Below are 17,850 nucleotides of genomic sequence, written 5' to 3'. Positions count from 1 at the left end.
CTCCTATCAATTTCTTCCTCCCTTCCTCCCCTTACTTGTCAGGACATTCATGGTTCTGTATTCAAAGAATGATGTGATCTTCACAGCTTCCAAATTACCACCAAGGAAGCCATCTTTACACTGAATGGGATCTTGCTCCTCATGCTGAGTATTGCAAATCACTTTCTGCTAATTCCTTTAGAGGACTTGGAAGCAAAATGAAACATGTGTTTCCATTATGATGCCCTGAGTCTGAAAAGAAATGTGCAAACAAGCCTTTATATTTTTACTGAGTTCTCAATTAGTTTAATTTAGAACCGAAATGTGCTTTCTAGCTGAGATATTATAAAACTGAAGGGAAGCAAGAGAGGGCTGTGCAAGTGTGGATCATGATTGTGACCTTCCATGGTACTGTCCAGAGACAGCTGATCAACTGAAAATACTTAATTGTGATCTAATTAAAGTGAAATATTGTTGTGTAATTTGCATTTCAACTTGTCATTGACGGTGATTAGCTTCAGTAGCTTTATGTACTGTAGCTAACCAGCATTTAGAGCTCTAAGAAAATTAGCATTTGCATATTAATAACCTACGATAATGCCTTAAGGGCATAAATTAATGAATTCTGGGCTCAGCATGCTTTATCCATCTGATTGAGGCTTTTTCAAATCTGAACATGAGAAACTTGTCATTTGAACATCAAATAATCAGAGAACAGAAGGAAGATGCTGAACTAATAGAGCCTGACATTGTAGACTTTTCAAATGAGCTGTTAAGTGTTTTAAATTAATTTTAAATTCCAGGTGGGTGATAAGAGTTTCTTTTTTTAAGGTAGACAAATATCAGGATTCTGAAAATTAACAGGTAGATATTATGTTAATACAAAGTATGCTGATAGTATCCAGGACAGTCCAGGACCAGGGACTGGAGCAAGAGATTGGGGAAAGGTTAAAAGTCACAGTTAACAGCATTAGACACTCAGCTCCAGGCTCTATGCTGCTTGGTGTAGTGACAGCCTCATCTTACTCCAGCAGTGAAAAATTAAAAGTATGAAAATGACAGTATAATGTTACCCTGACAAAAGCATAAAATATAGAGGCATGTTTTTTGTGAACTGTGAAGAAGATTGTTTCATTACCTGAAGTTAAATTGTAAAACAATTAGTACATAGTTATGACTATAATTGGTTTTCTCAAAAAGAATCATTAAATTTCTATGTTACAAAGCTGGCAATTTTCAGAAACTGAGCTTTAATTTAAAACTAGCGATGTGTTGATGCATGGTTGAACAGGATGGGGAGACATAGGGACCAATAGTAAATTGGTCAGACTCACTGTAGAAATGGAAACTTTTACTTGCCAGAGATAGTCAGGGATTGCAAAGCAGAGATTTTTAGCTTTGAGTCGGTCACTGTACACTCTCCTAGTCTCTCTTGCTTCTTTATTTCTTCCACCAGAAACAGCAATTTCATTCATGCAACAAATACTAATTGAGTATTTCCCATGTGCCAAGGTTAGGATCTAGGGGACAAGACAGTGAAGTCACTTCTTATGGAATAGATATTATTCTAGAAAAACATAGATAAAGAAGCATCAAATAGATAATTTCAAATTGCAGTGAGGGCTGCAAAGAAAATAAAATGTGGTCGTGTGATAGTGACTGATTGGAACTGTGAGAGCCTCATGACTTTGAAAAATCAGGGAAAGTCTCTGTGGGGCTGACATTTTTGAAAAGTTCAGCCACATGACAGGCAAAATGGAGCAACTAGTTCAAGGTCTCTAAAGCTGGATGAGAAAGTGAGATTAAATTGCAGAAAAAAAGAGAGAGAGTATCCCCTCCATAAAACTTAAACTTGTCTAAAGAGAATGAAAGGCTGGCAGCATTTTAAGTAAAGATGAAATGAAATTTTATTTATATTCTCTGCACAGTGAAGAATAGTTGGGGAAGACAAAAACTGAAAACAGGAAGCATAGTTTGGAGACTCTTGTAGCCAACTGGGCAAGAAAATGGCACCATTGTCAATGGAAAACAAAATGGATTTAGATATATTTTTAGATATTTTGAGCATAAAGTCTTCAAGGTTTGCTCATGACCTAGAGGTGAGAAGAATATTTTGTTAGATGGTCCTACTTTTTATTGGAATAGGATAAAACAGACAGAGAAAGTTGTTGTTTTTTTTTGGCGAGGGGGGGTTCTTATAAAGAGTTCTGCTTTGACTAAGCTGCATTTTAGGTAGTGAACATATAACCAAAATGAGATGTCAAGTAAACTGTTGATATTTGGGTCTGAAGCTTACAGAAAAGCAAAGGACAATACTGAAGAAATGAACAATGAAAACTTTATAACCTGGGTGATATTTGAAGGTACAAAATGGACAAGATTATCTGAAGAGTGTAGATAATGAAGTGGTATTTCAATTTTTAAAGCTTGGTTGGACAGGTTGATGCAACCTGTCAGATAAAAGATAAAGATAAAGTAACAGGAAAATAATTCAAATAGTAGTGAAGGCTGGAAAGAAAATAGAACCAGGTCATGTGGTAGAGAGTGACTTGAACTGTGGGAACCTCACTGTATAGAAGAATCAGGAAGAGTCTTTGAGGGGCTGACATTTTTGTTGAGAGAAAAGTTGTGAGAAGTCCAGTTTTGTGAAAGTCAGAAAAGATGAGCATTCTGAAGATAAGCTGTTAGATAAGAAACAACACAGGAAAAATGTGTGCTGCTGAGGAAGCCAAGGGAAGACTGCTTTTAAAAGGAAAGTGGTAAAATATGTACAGTGTCTGGGGGCGTACTTGTACAAGGAAAGAGGGTGAATGAAGGAGATTAAAGTGAGGGGTTATGGTTGATGGATTTCATATACTTATATGAAATAGAGTAAAAAAATTTCTTGTAACAGTTTTAAGTGGTGCAGGAAGAGGGTCGAGGGTTTGAAGGGGGTAACAGTGATCTAAGAAATGTATAATGTAAGTTTATTTGGAATTGTCACAATAAATTCCCCCTGTACAATGAATATATCCTAATAAAAAATTAATGGAAAAAAAGGAAGTGGTAAACTCCTAGATATCACCTCCTCACAATTATTCCCTTTGGTCTACTTCCTTATACTGAGCTTGATGAAAAGTATGAATTTCTAAATTGTCACCACTTTCAGTTCACAGTTTCAAATCATGTCATCATCCAATATTTATTTAATCATTTGCTTTATTTAATTTAGTTTACTTTTATGTAAGGTGTACAACAAGGCATTTTGATTTGCATATACATAATGAAATGTTTACTATAGTCAGGAATCAAGAATGCTGTTTACTAGAAGCAAGAAGGGGAGAAATAGGAAGAGAGAAACTAAAGAGCACAAACTTATAGTTTAACAGGACAAACAAGTCTATGTACAAGATGGCCATAATTGATAATATTGCATTAGATATGGAAATTTGGTAAAATAAAATTTAGGTGTCTTTACAAATATAAACAAATATGCATTTTCAGATTATGTTATTCATCCAACAGTAATTTATAGGATTTTACCATGTGTCATTTACTGTCTTACATGGTTGTGTTAGGTAACAATTGTGTTTAAAGTATGACTGCTCTTTTATCATAAAAAGATTATAAACAGCTATCTGTGTTCTTGATTAATTTCTTCTCTTACCTCTTGCAATTATTTGAAATCAAATCTCACTGCAACATCTTTCCCTCTTACAAAAGTGCAACTGTAAAATTATAAACCCACACACATGATATCTAATTTTCTGACTAATGAAATTTATGGAATGAGGTATCCTTCCATAGCCTGCACATTCCATTCACGGCCAACCTTATGTCTACCCTTGACCTTCTGCATTCATAGTTTCAGGAGCTTGTTTGATTAAAACCCTTTCTCTCTTCTGTATCTTATCTTCCTTTCTACTGGTCCCATTTCCTCAGCCTAGAAAAGTGCTCAAAGTTCTCCTACCCATAGGTTTACATGGATAACTGGTTCCAGGATCCCTTGTGGATCCTAAATCAATAGATACTTGAGTTTCTTATAAGTAAGTAGATACTTACAGTATTTGCATGTAAGTTACACACGTCCTTCCCTATACTTCAAATGACCTCTAGATTGCATATAGTACTATGATGATATAAATCTATACAAATAGCTGTCATGCTCTATTGTTGTCAAATACCAAGAAGAAAAAAGTCTGTACATATTCTATACAGACAACTTATTTTGAATATTTACTACTGGCTACTGGTAGACTCAACAATTGCTGTGATCCATGAATGCAGAATCTATAGCTGAGGAGGGATAAACATTCGTATATACTCATTTGATACTCTAAAGTTATATTCCTTAGAAGACAAATTTAGAATTACACATTATATGACCCTCATTTTATTGACATGTAATAAAGTTGTTGTCTGAACATGCAAATGTATTATAAGAATTTTTCATTACTAATGATGCTTATTACCTCTTAGAAGTTGGTGTGTACCATGACAGGATACTCACGTGCATGTTTACAAACCTCATTGAGTTTGACAACTTTGCTAATAGTTTTTTGTGTGTGTGTTTTGTGTACCTAATGCAAATGACTATATGATGACCCTGTCTTCCTTCTGCTACGTTTTATTCAAGTAACTCACATTAACACATGTCTTGATATCCTTTGTACATGAAGGAGCTTAGAGGTGAGTTTAATCAAAAATGGAAATTCAGGCACTGAAACCCCAAAGAATATCGTTATTTCAAGGAGGTCATCCAGATGATCCAAAATATGCTTACACTACTTGTAAATAACCATTATACTGCTGTCAACAACTTTACCAAGTTGCACAGACAATGTGCATGAACCTCTAAAAATATGCAACTTTACAAAATCTTTCTCCATAATATTTGATAATTTTGAGCTTTTTCTATCTGAAAACTCTATTTCTTTGATTCCATCAGCCAAGTGTCTAACTCTGCTATAACATAAAAATGATGGTTTCTCACAATTCTATTCTCAGACAAGATATTCATTGGACATGCTTTTCAAATGTCATCCTGACTCTCAGAGCCACTTCCTCCAAAAACTATATATTCAATCCATTCCTTCTGTTTCATTTTATATTCTTACATTCAATTACCTGCTATACACTTGACACTTCAAACTTAACTTCTAAAATCAAATCCATTATTTTCTTTGTTAAACTCTACCTCTCCCAAAATATCCAAATGAAATCTTCCCAGGCTATCTGGATACCACCCAAAGTGATACAATTGCTGTCCATTTATTCATTCAAGATGCAAACCAAAAGGTAAGTTTCTGTCTTTCCTTTTCTTATCCACCTCATTCATTCCCCCTTTGCAACAATTTATTAAATTATGCCATGTAACTCCTAAATATTTACTAGATATGACCTCTTCACTCTATGCCTGTCACATCTGACCTAATTTTCAACCTTATTTCTTTCTTGGTCTACTGCACTATCTTACTTGGTGGATTCTGTTGTCTTTAATCACTTTTCTGCAACCAACCATCACAGGCAAGAATCACTTCCTCCAACCAACCTCTCCTCTTGTTAATACCCCTCTTCTGTGCTTCAAATTGTATTCACACATCTTGAAATATAATTCATGTTTCTGTCTTGTCTACTTAACTGTAAACCTCTTCTCAGTGGAAATATTTTAGTGACTGTATTTTATTTGAACTGCTTGACACAGTGACTGATATAAAATAGGCAAAGTGAAGCATTTTGGTATAATCACATCCAGATGTTTTTGTGATATATTCATTTTATTCCAGAAGGAGGAAATACCAATAAATATAATTGTACATACTTTATACAGTTTTGTTCAAATCAAGAAACCATTATACTTACATTGAAAAATGTTAGACATTAGTTGTCCAAATTCAAATAATTACAAGGCTGCATAGTTGACATAGATACCTGGAGCAGCATGGTGGCAGTAATAGGGAGTGATGCGGCTTGCAGCTCACTGAGGTGTTCACGCTTTACCCCATGCATTCATTTTCACTTGAAAAATAATGAGGAATAAAGTTCATCTGCTCTAGGCTTCTAGTTAGTGACTCCTGATATACCTGTGCTACAAAAATTTGTAACTGCTATTATCTTAGGTCAGAAAATGACAGTTCTTAACAAAGGTGCCCTATGTGCAATATGCAAATTTGATAATATGACAATTAAAAGTTTTGATATCTTTTCTTTTCTGTCCTCCCTTCCCACTGCCCAGGCTTTAAGTGATCACATGTCATATGTTATACTGTTATTTGGGGGCCAACTTTGTCATACTACTCCTAGTTTTTATTGACTTCATCTTGGAGACATATTTTCTAGCTACTGTCTTTAATCTTGCTTCTGTTGCTATGGATACAGTGAATTTTAAAAAGGAAATAATTAATTAAGCTTTTTAATACAAGAAAAGCATTTTTAAATTTTTTTCTGTAATTTAGCTGACTAAAAAGGAAGAAAATGAACAGCAGTGTCAGAGTATAATTTGAAATCTTAGATAAATTTCTGCAACAACTTTTTTGTACTAGGTAATAAATTCTCATTCTTATGAAATGTGAATGATAGTGATATAGTAATAATAATGTGATATTTAAAATGTATACATCTATATAAAAGAACTATGTTGTCAATATTTTTTATCTTTTCGTTAAGTATCCTAACCCTTTTAAGTGGCAGGAAGGATTAGGAAGGTTATTGAGGCATCAAACTTTTACAGATGCTAACAAATTGAATCAGCTTGCGAAAACCATCAGAGTAGCAGAATGAGTTTTAATGCATGTACTTCTGGCCACCAGGTAGAACAGGTGAGGTAGTAGATAAACAGAAAATATCTATGATGCCCACACTGACTAATCCATGTCAGGAAAAAGACAACAGACCTGGAGTACTGAGTCAGCATACCAAGAAAAATTCATTTAATTTCCTTCCTCATAAGATCACCTCTGTCTGGTGCACAGAATCATCTCAAACTCCTCTCAAGTTCTGTCAAATGTAGTTGCTCGCTCATATGTTTCCCTGATTACCATGCTCATTATTTACATTAGTGAAATGTTATCAATATAAGGAGAACTCTCATAAACATGGGAAATAGGAAAGAGTCCTAAGGAGTTGAATCCATACTGAGACTTGGTCTTGTTGCAAGCTTGTTTTCATCTCACCCCCTGTTGAGATCTTGGGAGTGTGAACATTCTGTAGCTTCTCTTTCTTAACTGTCTGCTTCTCTTCAATGTTTTGCTTACTAATCTTTTTCTTGTAAATGTACTGCATCAACACATTCTTTTCCTAGAAACTAAGATCAATACATTTCCATCTTTCAATAGAAATAGATGGGATTTTCAGTAATACTATGCCAATTGTTGCTACAATAAGTTTACATGTTTATATAATTTATGAGAAACATAAAACTAGTAGATAAGAGAGTAATTTTATTACAATATAATAATAGTAATGGAATTAAAAAATGGCTCTGAAAATAAAAATATATGACGTTATGTAAAATGGTAATTTTTCTGAATGTATACTTTTTCATTCAGAAGTATATCCTTTGAGAATGTAAGATGACTAAGAGTCTTTAGAAAATCATAGCTATTGGTAGAAATAGGCAATATCGAAATAATTATGACAAAGCTAAGGAAATTCAGATTTTTAGAGATTCACAGATTATAATAACCCAAAATAAGAGGGACCACAAATTTATTCTAAATGAATCCGGAAAAGTTTGCTGAAAAATCAAGTTCCTGCATCATTAGGATTGATAATTCAGAAAAAGGCTAAAATATTTTGGACGATATTCCTAACATAAATTGAATATAATTCAAAATATAGACAACAGCATCTTAGAAAAATAGGTAGCAAAGTTGTAGTTCCAAAAATCTCTGATTCTGGAGCATAAAATCACTACTAAGAAAAATTAGAAATGTTCATTTTTAAGTGACATTTTTTAACTGCATGATGAGTTTATATTGAAGCTAAAGAAAATATACAAAGGGCAGAAATAAGAAATAGAAAACAAGAATAATTGAAATATAAATCGATGCTTTGACTTCCTTTTGGGAGGCATAAGAAGGGACATGACTCCAGAGGCCTTGAACCAAGAAATGACATGAAGTTGGAAATGACACCACCACACAAATCAGGAATTGTGTAGGTTATAGCCTCAGTGACAAAACAGATATTTTTAAAATGTTTTCCTTGGCTCACAGTTAGTTTAGAAACTTTCTGGTTTGGCTTGAGCTCCTCATAGAAAACATGTTTTCATGAGAAATTTTTTACATACTTGTCTATTCTTACATGAGTTTTCTGTTCAAATTTATACCAAATGAGTTTTCTGGGAGCTATAAACTTAAAAATTCTTAGACATATGTGCATATATATACCAAAATAAAATCCACAGAACAATTACTTTTGAGAATTTGTTCTGAAAAACAGAATTCTCTTAGTTCTCACAGATAAATCTTTACTAAAAATAAACTCATAATTCAAAATTTTAGAACAAATAAAAAATCCAAAAGTTGTAATACATACAAAGTAGTGTCAAAGTACCAAGAATTTCAGATTATATAATAGAAATATTTGAAAGACACTATGAAATGTTTAAAATGCTTAAGCAAATGTGAAGCTATAGTGTGAAAAATAATAATGTCTGACAAAAGAACAATGTCTGAAGTTAAAATGCTCTAAATGTTTGCATTATTTAGATAGTACATGAAGATATTTATTAAAATTAGAATTTTTGTCAAGTATGAGAATTAAATTTAAAAACAACAACTAAATGAATAAATATAGAACTTCCAAAGAGTAGAGGGAGGAAAGGAGAATTGAGAAAAGTTGGGCAGCCAAGTAGATGTTGTACTATTGGAAGAGATAAGAATTTTTAGAAACTTTTACATATTTCAAACAACACTCATTAATTTGTCGGCAAAATATCTATAGAGTGCTTACTATCTGTAGGAATATTCCTCGGTACTGTACACACAGATTTTTTGTTATTTGTGGCTACATAAACTATCTCTACCTTAATTAACTGACTTATTTTCAATGATTTCTTTTGCCTATTATTTTATATTTAGGGCAAGGTTTAATCTCTAGTTCATAGAGCACTAGCTGGGGAAACTCAGCTGAGGGCTGGGATATCCATTTCTAATATTCATTCATATTGCTGCTAAGTTTGTTTTAGCTCTCAGATTGGAACCTAGCTGTGACTGAGGAACAGGTGTCTTGGTTCTTTTCTGTGTGGACCTCTTCTTATCACATGGCTTCGTCACATGATGTGGGTAAAAAGGTCATATATCCCAAGACAGTCATAGCCTCATAAGTCACACATAATCACTCTGTCATACATTAAGAGTGAAGGTCATCACAATGTCAGTTGCAGTTTCTTGTGTTAATACATGAAAGGGTTGAGGTTAAAAGGAAGTTACAGGATGCCTTTAAGAGATGTAAAATTAAAACAAAGAGAAGAGCAATGGAAGAAAAGGGTACAACTGAGAAGACAGTTCTGAGTTCTGGAATATAATATAAGACAGGACTTACTGTTACAATAATTTTTAGAAAGTTCGCTGTGGCACAGAAGTGGCAAAAGATAACTAGGCACATGGATCTTCACTATGAGGGATAGATTTGAAGTTGATGGTAGAATATAGATGGAAACTAAAGACAGAACTGGATGAGTTCATCAATGAACTGTATTTAGAGTAAAGAGATGAGTAGAGAAAGAAGAATTTTAAGATGCACAAACTACAAGGAAGTAGATGCCAAGATACTCCAAAGATCAGAAGAAGAGCTTCACTGTGGCTTAGGAAGACAAGGCAAGGAAGCATTTGAAAGAGGTATACAAAAGAGACAGACACAACAGAGAGAGGAGTCTAGCAAGATAGGAGTTAAAATCTGAGAATTCGGATGTATATGTCATTAACAAAAATGATGAGAGTGGTTTAGGTTGCAAGGAAGGGTAGGAGCCAGTTGAGTTAGAAAAAAAATGTGAATAGAAAATCCCTCAATAAGTGTAACTGTATTGGTAGTGAAAAGTAGGAAGAATGGAAGTTCTTTGTGTTAAAAAATGAAAGAGTTGAGGTTAAAAGAATGTTAGAGGAAAGCTTAAAGAAAAGTAAAGTTAAAGATAAAGTAATAGGAAAATGGCAAATGAAGGAGGAGTGAGTAGTTCTTCCTGATGATGCTGCAGTAGTCTCGTCAAGCTCAGACATCTCTGGGATTACCTCCCAGAACTTGAGATACACAGAGCTAAGGCCAGACCACTTGACACTGTGTGATGCAGGAATATAAATAATCCCAAATTACACAATAATTTGTATTAGTTTAGCATATGGAATGTGACATCTGGCATGAAACTGAGTGACTACCTGATGAGAGTACATATTTAATTAATTAAAATTAACAGGTAAAAGATGAATGGATTGTTAACACATATGAAAGTGATTTCATTAATTAAGCAGAACCTAGAATATGCACTTAAAATTATGATTGGATTATTTCATTGAACTTAGCCTGATTAGTGTTTGTATCCCAAAATATATACCAATCTAATATCAATGCATCTATTCAGTGACTAAGCATTAATTCTTCTTTATTTCATAATTTTATATGAGAACATTAAAATTCAGTTTGTCTTCTTTTTAGGTATTCTGGACACATTCTTTCTCAGTTTAGTTTACTCTATTAATTTATTTGTGAACTAATATGATTTCATAAGTTCCATTTGTTTGAATAATTATTTGTATGCTAAGCAACAATAGATGGCATAAAAGATAACAAAGTAAAATTTTTATTTGAGTGCTTCCAAACTACATTATAATAATAAATATGAAAATAATTATAATATAAAATTTGGATCTATTGGACCAAATAAAATATGTTCAAAATTTCACATGGTGATAAGAACATTTGGGTGACAACCTATTGTCACACCACTTTACAGTATCAAAATAATTATAAAAGAGTAGAGGCAGAATGACAGATAGCTATGGAAAAGAAAAAATGGATTATGTATGATAATGCAAATCAATGAAGATAGATAGAAGATGATTAAATATCAGAAAATACTAAATTTTGAGTCCCAGTAGAATAACCTGAAATGAATAGTATAGTGAGCTCCAGAATACTGGGAAGTCATGTTTATAGCAAATAAAATGTAGGAAGGATCAATAGTACAGGAATTCTTGCACAGAATGTTAATTATTTTCAAACTTTATTTAGTAACTAATACTTTTTACATATACTCTTTACATAGGCAAATTGCTCAATATTTGAAATAAAGCAGAAACCCTTTTGGACTTTTTGTAGAGAAAAAGGGTACAAGATGGAGGGAACCAAGATTGTCCTCCTGATGCTCTCACTCCAGTGTTCCCATGGGAAGCTACACAAATGATCTTGGGAAACTCTTGAGGGTCCTGGGAAAACACTGAAATCAAAGCATGAAAATGGTGTAGTTTTAAAGTGCAGGCAAGGTTTGTATAAATGTTCATTCTATGTGTCAGCAAGTTAAAATAAGTGGTTTGCAAATCCTACTTGCTTACCTTTTCTTAAGCAAGTATGAAAGTTTATGTGTAGTTTCAGCACCAAACAGAAAGTCAAGATCTTAAATTTGAATTCTAAACAGCCCTTTTTTTTTTTTTGTAGACTAAAATCAAAACTATTTGAACTCAGGGGCTGGAGGTGTCGCTTAGTGCTAGAACAGCTGTGTTGTCATAGGGCCTGTGTTCAATGCTCATAACCAAAAAACAAAAACAAGCAGTTAATTGAACCAGATTACTTGCAATGTAAAGATTGAAATGGATGCACAATTTGCATGAAAATCAGGAGATGAAGAAAATATGAAAACATAAAGGAGCTGAGCGGCTCCAGGTTTTAACCTAAATATGTAACATTTACATAAACCTCTCAAAGCCTTGGACCATTTGTGAGGTTGGGGTCTGATTCAGTAATGTGGTTTATGAGCTCACTTAAATTATAAGAATTGAGTTATATGAAAATTAAGATGCCCAGTGGTTAAATTATGATGTTCTTTACATCTTCCAAAGAAATTATAGCTAATCACACTGTCAGAAAATGGGTTCAAGATTGATTAACCTATTCAAGGGATAAAATTCTACTTCCTGGGGAGCATAGAATTAGAGTTGGATGTTTTTTGACAAGAGACTTCTTTATAAACTTTACTATAATATCAAAAAAAATCTGGCCAGGCACTGGTGGCTCTCACCTGTAATCTTAACTACTCTGGAGTCAGATATCAAGAGGATACTAGTTTGAAGCCAGCCCAGGCGAGACCCTATCTCAAAAAATACTCAACACAAAAAGGGGCAAGCAGGTTGGCTCAAGTGGTAGAGCACCTACTTAGCAAGTATGAGACCCTGAGTTCAAACCCCAGTAACACCAAAAAAAAAATGGTATTTGTTATATAGACTCTGAACATGTTTTTTCTTGGCTTTAAATTAAGTGCAGTATTTAATCCTTTAATAATTCAACTGTCCTAATTCACAATAAAAGTATTTACACTATAATAATGCATAAAATGTGTGCTGAAATCTGCTATTTAGCAATTGCTTCCTGTGTTCTCACAAAGTACTAGATTTATATCCATTCATTTAATACTTGTCGTGTTATGTATTCTTAGTTGAGACAAATAAAATATAAGGTAGAGTGCCTGACTGGCAAGTTCAAGGCCCCGAGTTCAATCCCAGCACTGCAAATAATAATAATAATAATAAATGAATAAATAAGTAAAATAATTTACCTATGTGATCTGGCTAATTGGTAACAATACTAGGATTGGAACTTATTTATGAAGTTTTCCATTTTTGCCTTGTAGCATATGGTCAGATCCTTCCTAGTCTTACCCACTTCAATACAGACTCAGATCTCATAGTTAGGTTTTTAGATTTTGCAAAACATGTAGTGTATGTCATCTAAAGATGTGCAACCACAGCTATTTTCTGCTTATTTTTACCCTCTTCTGTTATAACTGCTTTGTTTAAACTATTCCCAATTTCAAGAAACACAATAAACAAGAATAAAAGAAACACCTCCAGGTTATATTATACTATCTTTATTTAATTGTGCTTCATTCTTTCCTAAATCTCAGGTATTGTACCAATATAGATACAAATGTTATTAAGATAATTTTTTTCAAGAGCCTATTAGTGCTGTAACAAAAATTTCTTCATCTCACACTGAGCTACTCCTAAGATAAATACCTTTAGGTTATCCAGCATTCTGGGTTTCTTAATGAATTTACCAACTCCAACACAGTGGTAATGAGAGACTTTAATACCCCCCTACAATAGAGTGGTCATCCAAACAAAAAATCAATAAATAAATTCTAGAAATAGATCACACCATAGATCAAATGGACCTAGCTGATGCCTACAGAATATTTCATCAAACTTCTGCACAATTAACATTCTTCTCAGCAGCCCATGGAACCATCTCCAAAACTGATCATACTTTAGGGCACAAAGCAAGCCTCAGCAAATATAAGAAAATAGAAATAATCCCATGCATTCTATCTGATCACAATGCATTAAAACTAGAACTTAACAACAGCAGAAAATATGCAAACATTTGGAAGCTGAACAACACATTGCTCAATGATCAGTGGGTCACTGAGGAAATTAAAAGGTTCCTGGAAGTTAATGAAAATGAAAACACGATCTACCAGAACCTATGGAACACAGCAAAGGCAGTCCTAAGAGGAAAGTTTATAGCCATGAGTACATATATTAAAAGGACAGAAAGATCTCAAATCAATGACCTAATGCTACATCTCAAACTCCTAGAAAAACAAGAACAAGCAAAACCTAAAACAAGCAGAAGGAGAGAAATAATAAAAATAAGGGCCGAAATTAATGAAATAAAAACAAAAAAACCATCCAAAGAATCAACAAAACAAAAAGCTGGTTCTTTGAAAAAATAAACAAGATTGACAGACACCTGGCAAATCTGGCTAAAATGAGGAGAGCAAAAACCCAAATCCGTAAAATCAGAAATGCAAAAGGAGAGATAACAACAAACACAACAGAAATCCGGGAATCATCAGAGATTACTTTGAGAACCTATATTCCAATAAATTTGAAAATCTTGAAGAAATGGACAAATTTCTAGATGAACCAGGAGGATATTAATCACCTGAATATATCTATAACACAAAATGAAATTGAGGCAGCAATAAAGAGTATCCCAAAAAGAAAAGTCCAGGACCTGATGGATTATCTGTTGAATTCTATCAGACTTTTGAAGAACTAATACCTACTCTCCTTAAATTTTTCCATGAAATAAAAAGGGAAGGAACACTACCTAACTCATTCTACTAAGCCAGTATTACACTCATCCCAAAACCAAACAAAGACACCTCCAAAAAAGGAGAACTATAGGCCAATCTCCTTAATGAACATTGATGCAAAAATCCTCAATAAAATAATGGCAAACTGAATCCAACAACATATCCAAAAGATCATCCACCACAACCAAATCAGCTTCATGCCAGGAATGCAGTGGTGGTTCAACATATGCAAATCTATAAATGTAATACAGCACATTAAGAGTAGCAAAGACAAAAACCACCTGATCATCTCAACAGATGTAGGAAAAGACCTTGATAAGAACCAACACCACTTCATGATAAAAGCTCTAAGAAAACTAGGAATAGAAGGAAAGTACCTCAACATTGTAAAGGCTATATATGATAAACCTACAGCCAACATCATACTTAATGGAGAAAAACTGAAATAATTTCCCCTAAAATCAGGAATGAGACAAGGGTGCCCACTATCCCCACTTCTATTCAATATAGTCCTGGAATTCCTAGCCAGAGCAATTAGGCAGGAAGAAGAAATAAAAGGAATACAAATAGGTAAAGAAACTGTCAAATAACCTTATTTGCAGATGACATGATCACATATCTTAAAGAGCCAAAAAACTCTACCCAAAAACTCCTAGACACCATAAACAGCTCCAGCAAGGTGGCAGGAAACAAAATCAACTTAGAAAAATCATCAGCTTTTCTATATACTAACAACGAACAAATTGAGAATATATGGAAACAATTCCATTTGCAATAGCCTCAAAAAAAATCAAGTTCCTAGGAGTACAATTATCAAAGGATGTGAATGACCTCTACAAGGAGAACTACAAACCCCTGAAGAAAGAGATCGAGGAAGACTACAGAAGATGGAAAGATCTCCCATGCTCATGGATTAGTAGAATGGATATAGTAAAAATGGCTATACTACCAAAAGCAATCTACATGTTTAATGCAATCCCATCAAAATCCCCATGACATTCATCACAGAGATTGAAAAATCTACCCTAAAGTTCATTTGGAAACACAAGAGACTGTGAATAGCCAAGGCAATACTCAGCAAAAAGAGCAAAGCTGGAGGTATCACAATACCTGACTTCAAACTATATTACAAAGCAATAGCAATAAAAACAGCATGGTACTGGCACAAAAACAGATATGAAGACCAGTGGAACAGAATAGAGGACCCAGATATGAATCCACACAGGTATGTCCACCTTATTTTTGACAAAGGCAACAAAGGCATACAATGCAGAAAATGCAGCCTCTTCAAAAAATGTTGCTGAGAAAAGTGATTATCCGCCTGAAAAAACTGAAACTAAATCCATGTCTGTCACCCTGTACTAGTTATCAACTCAAAATGGATCAAGGACCTTAATATCAGACCGAAACTCTGAAGTTAGTAGAAGAATGAGCAGGTAATACTCTGGAAGCAATAGGTTTAGGCATGGACTTCCTCAATAGAATCCCAACAGCTCAGCAACTAAGAAAAAGGATGGACAAATGGGACTTCATAAAATTAAAAAGCTTCCACAAAACAAAAGAAATGGTCTCTAAACTGAAGAGACCACCCGCAGAGTTGGAGAAAATATTTGCCAACTATACATCAGAAAAAGGACTGATAACCAGAATATACAGGGATCTCAAAAAACTAAACTCCCCCCAAATCAATGAACCAATAAAGAAATGGGCAACTGAACTAAACAGAACTTTTTCAAAAGAAGAAATTCGAATGGCCAAAAAACACATGAAAAAATGCTCACCATCTCTAGCCATAAAATAAATGCAAATTAAAACCACACTAAGATTCCACCTCACCCCTGTTAGGATAGCTATCATCAAAAAAACACCAACAAAAAATGTTGGCAAGGAAGTGGTGAAAAAAAGAACCCTCATACACTGCTGGTGGGAATGCAAGCTGGTGCAACCACTCTGGAAAACAGTATGGAGGCTTCTTAAAAACTAAGCATAGATCTGCCATATGATTCAGCAACCCCACTCCTGAGGATATACCCAAAGGACTGCAACAGAGGTTACTCCAGAGGCACCTGCACACCCATGTTTATTGCGCACTATTCACAATAGCCAAGTTATGGAAACAGCCAAGATGGCCCACTACTGACAAATGGATTTAGAAAATATTGTATTTATACACAATGGAATTTTACTCAGCCATGAAGAAGAATGAAATCTTATCATTTGCAGGTAAATGGATGGAACCAGAGAATATCATCTTGAATGAGGTCAGCCAGACTCAGAAGACCAAAAATTGTATGTTCTCCCTCATATGTGGACTTTAGATCTAGGGCAAATGCAGCAATGTTGTTGGACTTGGGTCACACGCTAAGAGGAGAGCACATATGGGAGGAATGGGGATAGGTAGGAAACCCAAAACTTGAAAGTGTTTAATGTCCCCTCTGCAGAGGAGCTAATACAGTAACCTTAAAATGACAGAAGTCAATATGGGAAGGTGACCGGGAAGTAGTGAAGAGGCCAGGTAGAGATGAATTGATTTGGGTTGTAATATACTTGTGAATGGAAGCAATGCTAGGAAGAATCTCTCTGTATGACTATCCTTATCTCAACTAGCAAAACCACTTTGTCTTTCTTATTATTGCTTATGTCTGCTCTTCAACAAAATTGGAGAAAAGGGCAGAATAGGTTCTGCCTGGAAGTGGGGGCTGGGGGGGGTGGAGAGGGAGAGAGGTGGGGAGCAGGGGGGAGAAATGGCCCAAACAATGTATGCACATATGAATAAATGAATAAAGAAAAATTCACTTGTGCACAGAAGCAATGCTAGGAATCTCTCTGTATGAAAAATAAATAAATAAAATCCAAAAGACAAAAATAGTATACTACTAAACACTTTTTGAGCTTGCTATATAAACCAAGAATAAATAAGACTAGTAGCCATACAACACTGTTAGAATTTGGAATTCAATAATTTACTTTGTTATACACAGTGGCAACCTCCTATTGCAGTTTGTGTGTTTTAAAATGTAAGTTAGAAAAAGTCACCTAAGGTTGGCCCAGATATCAAGAATGACCAAAGTATGATTGGGCACAAATATGAAGAGAGCCTGTTCTCTTTATCACATTGCCTCATGGTCTGTGTTTAAGTAGGAGAATGAAGAAAAAAGGCCTGGGAAGCTGTGTACTTGTTTCCCTCTGCTGCTCTTTCAGGAGGTCTCAGTTCTGGCAGGTTTTAGAATTTCTTTAACTTAACTTTATAGCTACACAGTTGGACCAAATTCAGGAAGCTGCTCAGATACCCTAAGAATGATTTTCTGACAATGCAATTTCTGTTTTCTAACACTATTCATTTTTGTGATGAAAATGAAATTGACACTGAAAGTAAAAACAAAAAGGTAACAGTTTACTTGTTAACTACTGCAGTCCAGTTCAAGAATACAGAAGATAATCATATAGCTTAGAAATAAAGTAATTAAAATGTTTCTTTAGGTAATACACAAAAAATTCACAAATGTATCATTATACTTTTGCAGGCAAGAAAGCAACTATGGGAAAAATTCGGGTTTACACTTAAAAGCTTCTAGCATAGGATT

The 17,850-nt window shown here is 34.3% G+C and overlaps 1 protein-coding gene across 7 annotated transcripts in view; it reads left to right on the top strand.

Moving 5' to 3' along the window:
• Gria4 (glutamate ionotropic receptor AMPA type subunit 4) overlaps positions 1-17,850 on the top strand; it is a 335,307-nt gene that overhangs the window by 106,851 nt on the left and 210,606 nt on the right. The gene's annotated exons all lie outside the window — the stretch shown is intronic.

The sequence above is a fragment of the Castor canadensis genome, chromosome 2 (assembly GCF_047511655.1).
Source record: "Castor canadensis chromosome 2, mCasCan1.hap1v2, whole genome shotgun sequence".
Classification (NCBI taxonomy): Eukaryota; Metazoa; Chordata; class Mammalia; order Rodentia; family Castoridae; genus Castor; species Castor canadensis.
This window is presented reverse-complemented; position numbering and strand designations above follow the sequence as displayed.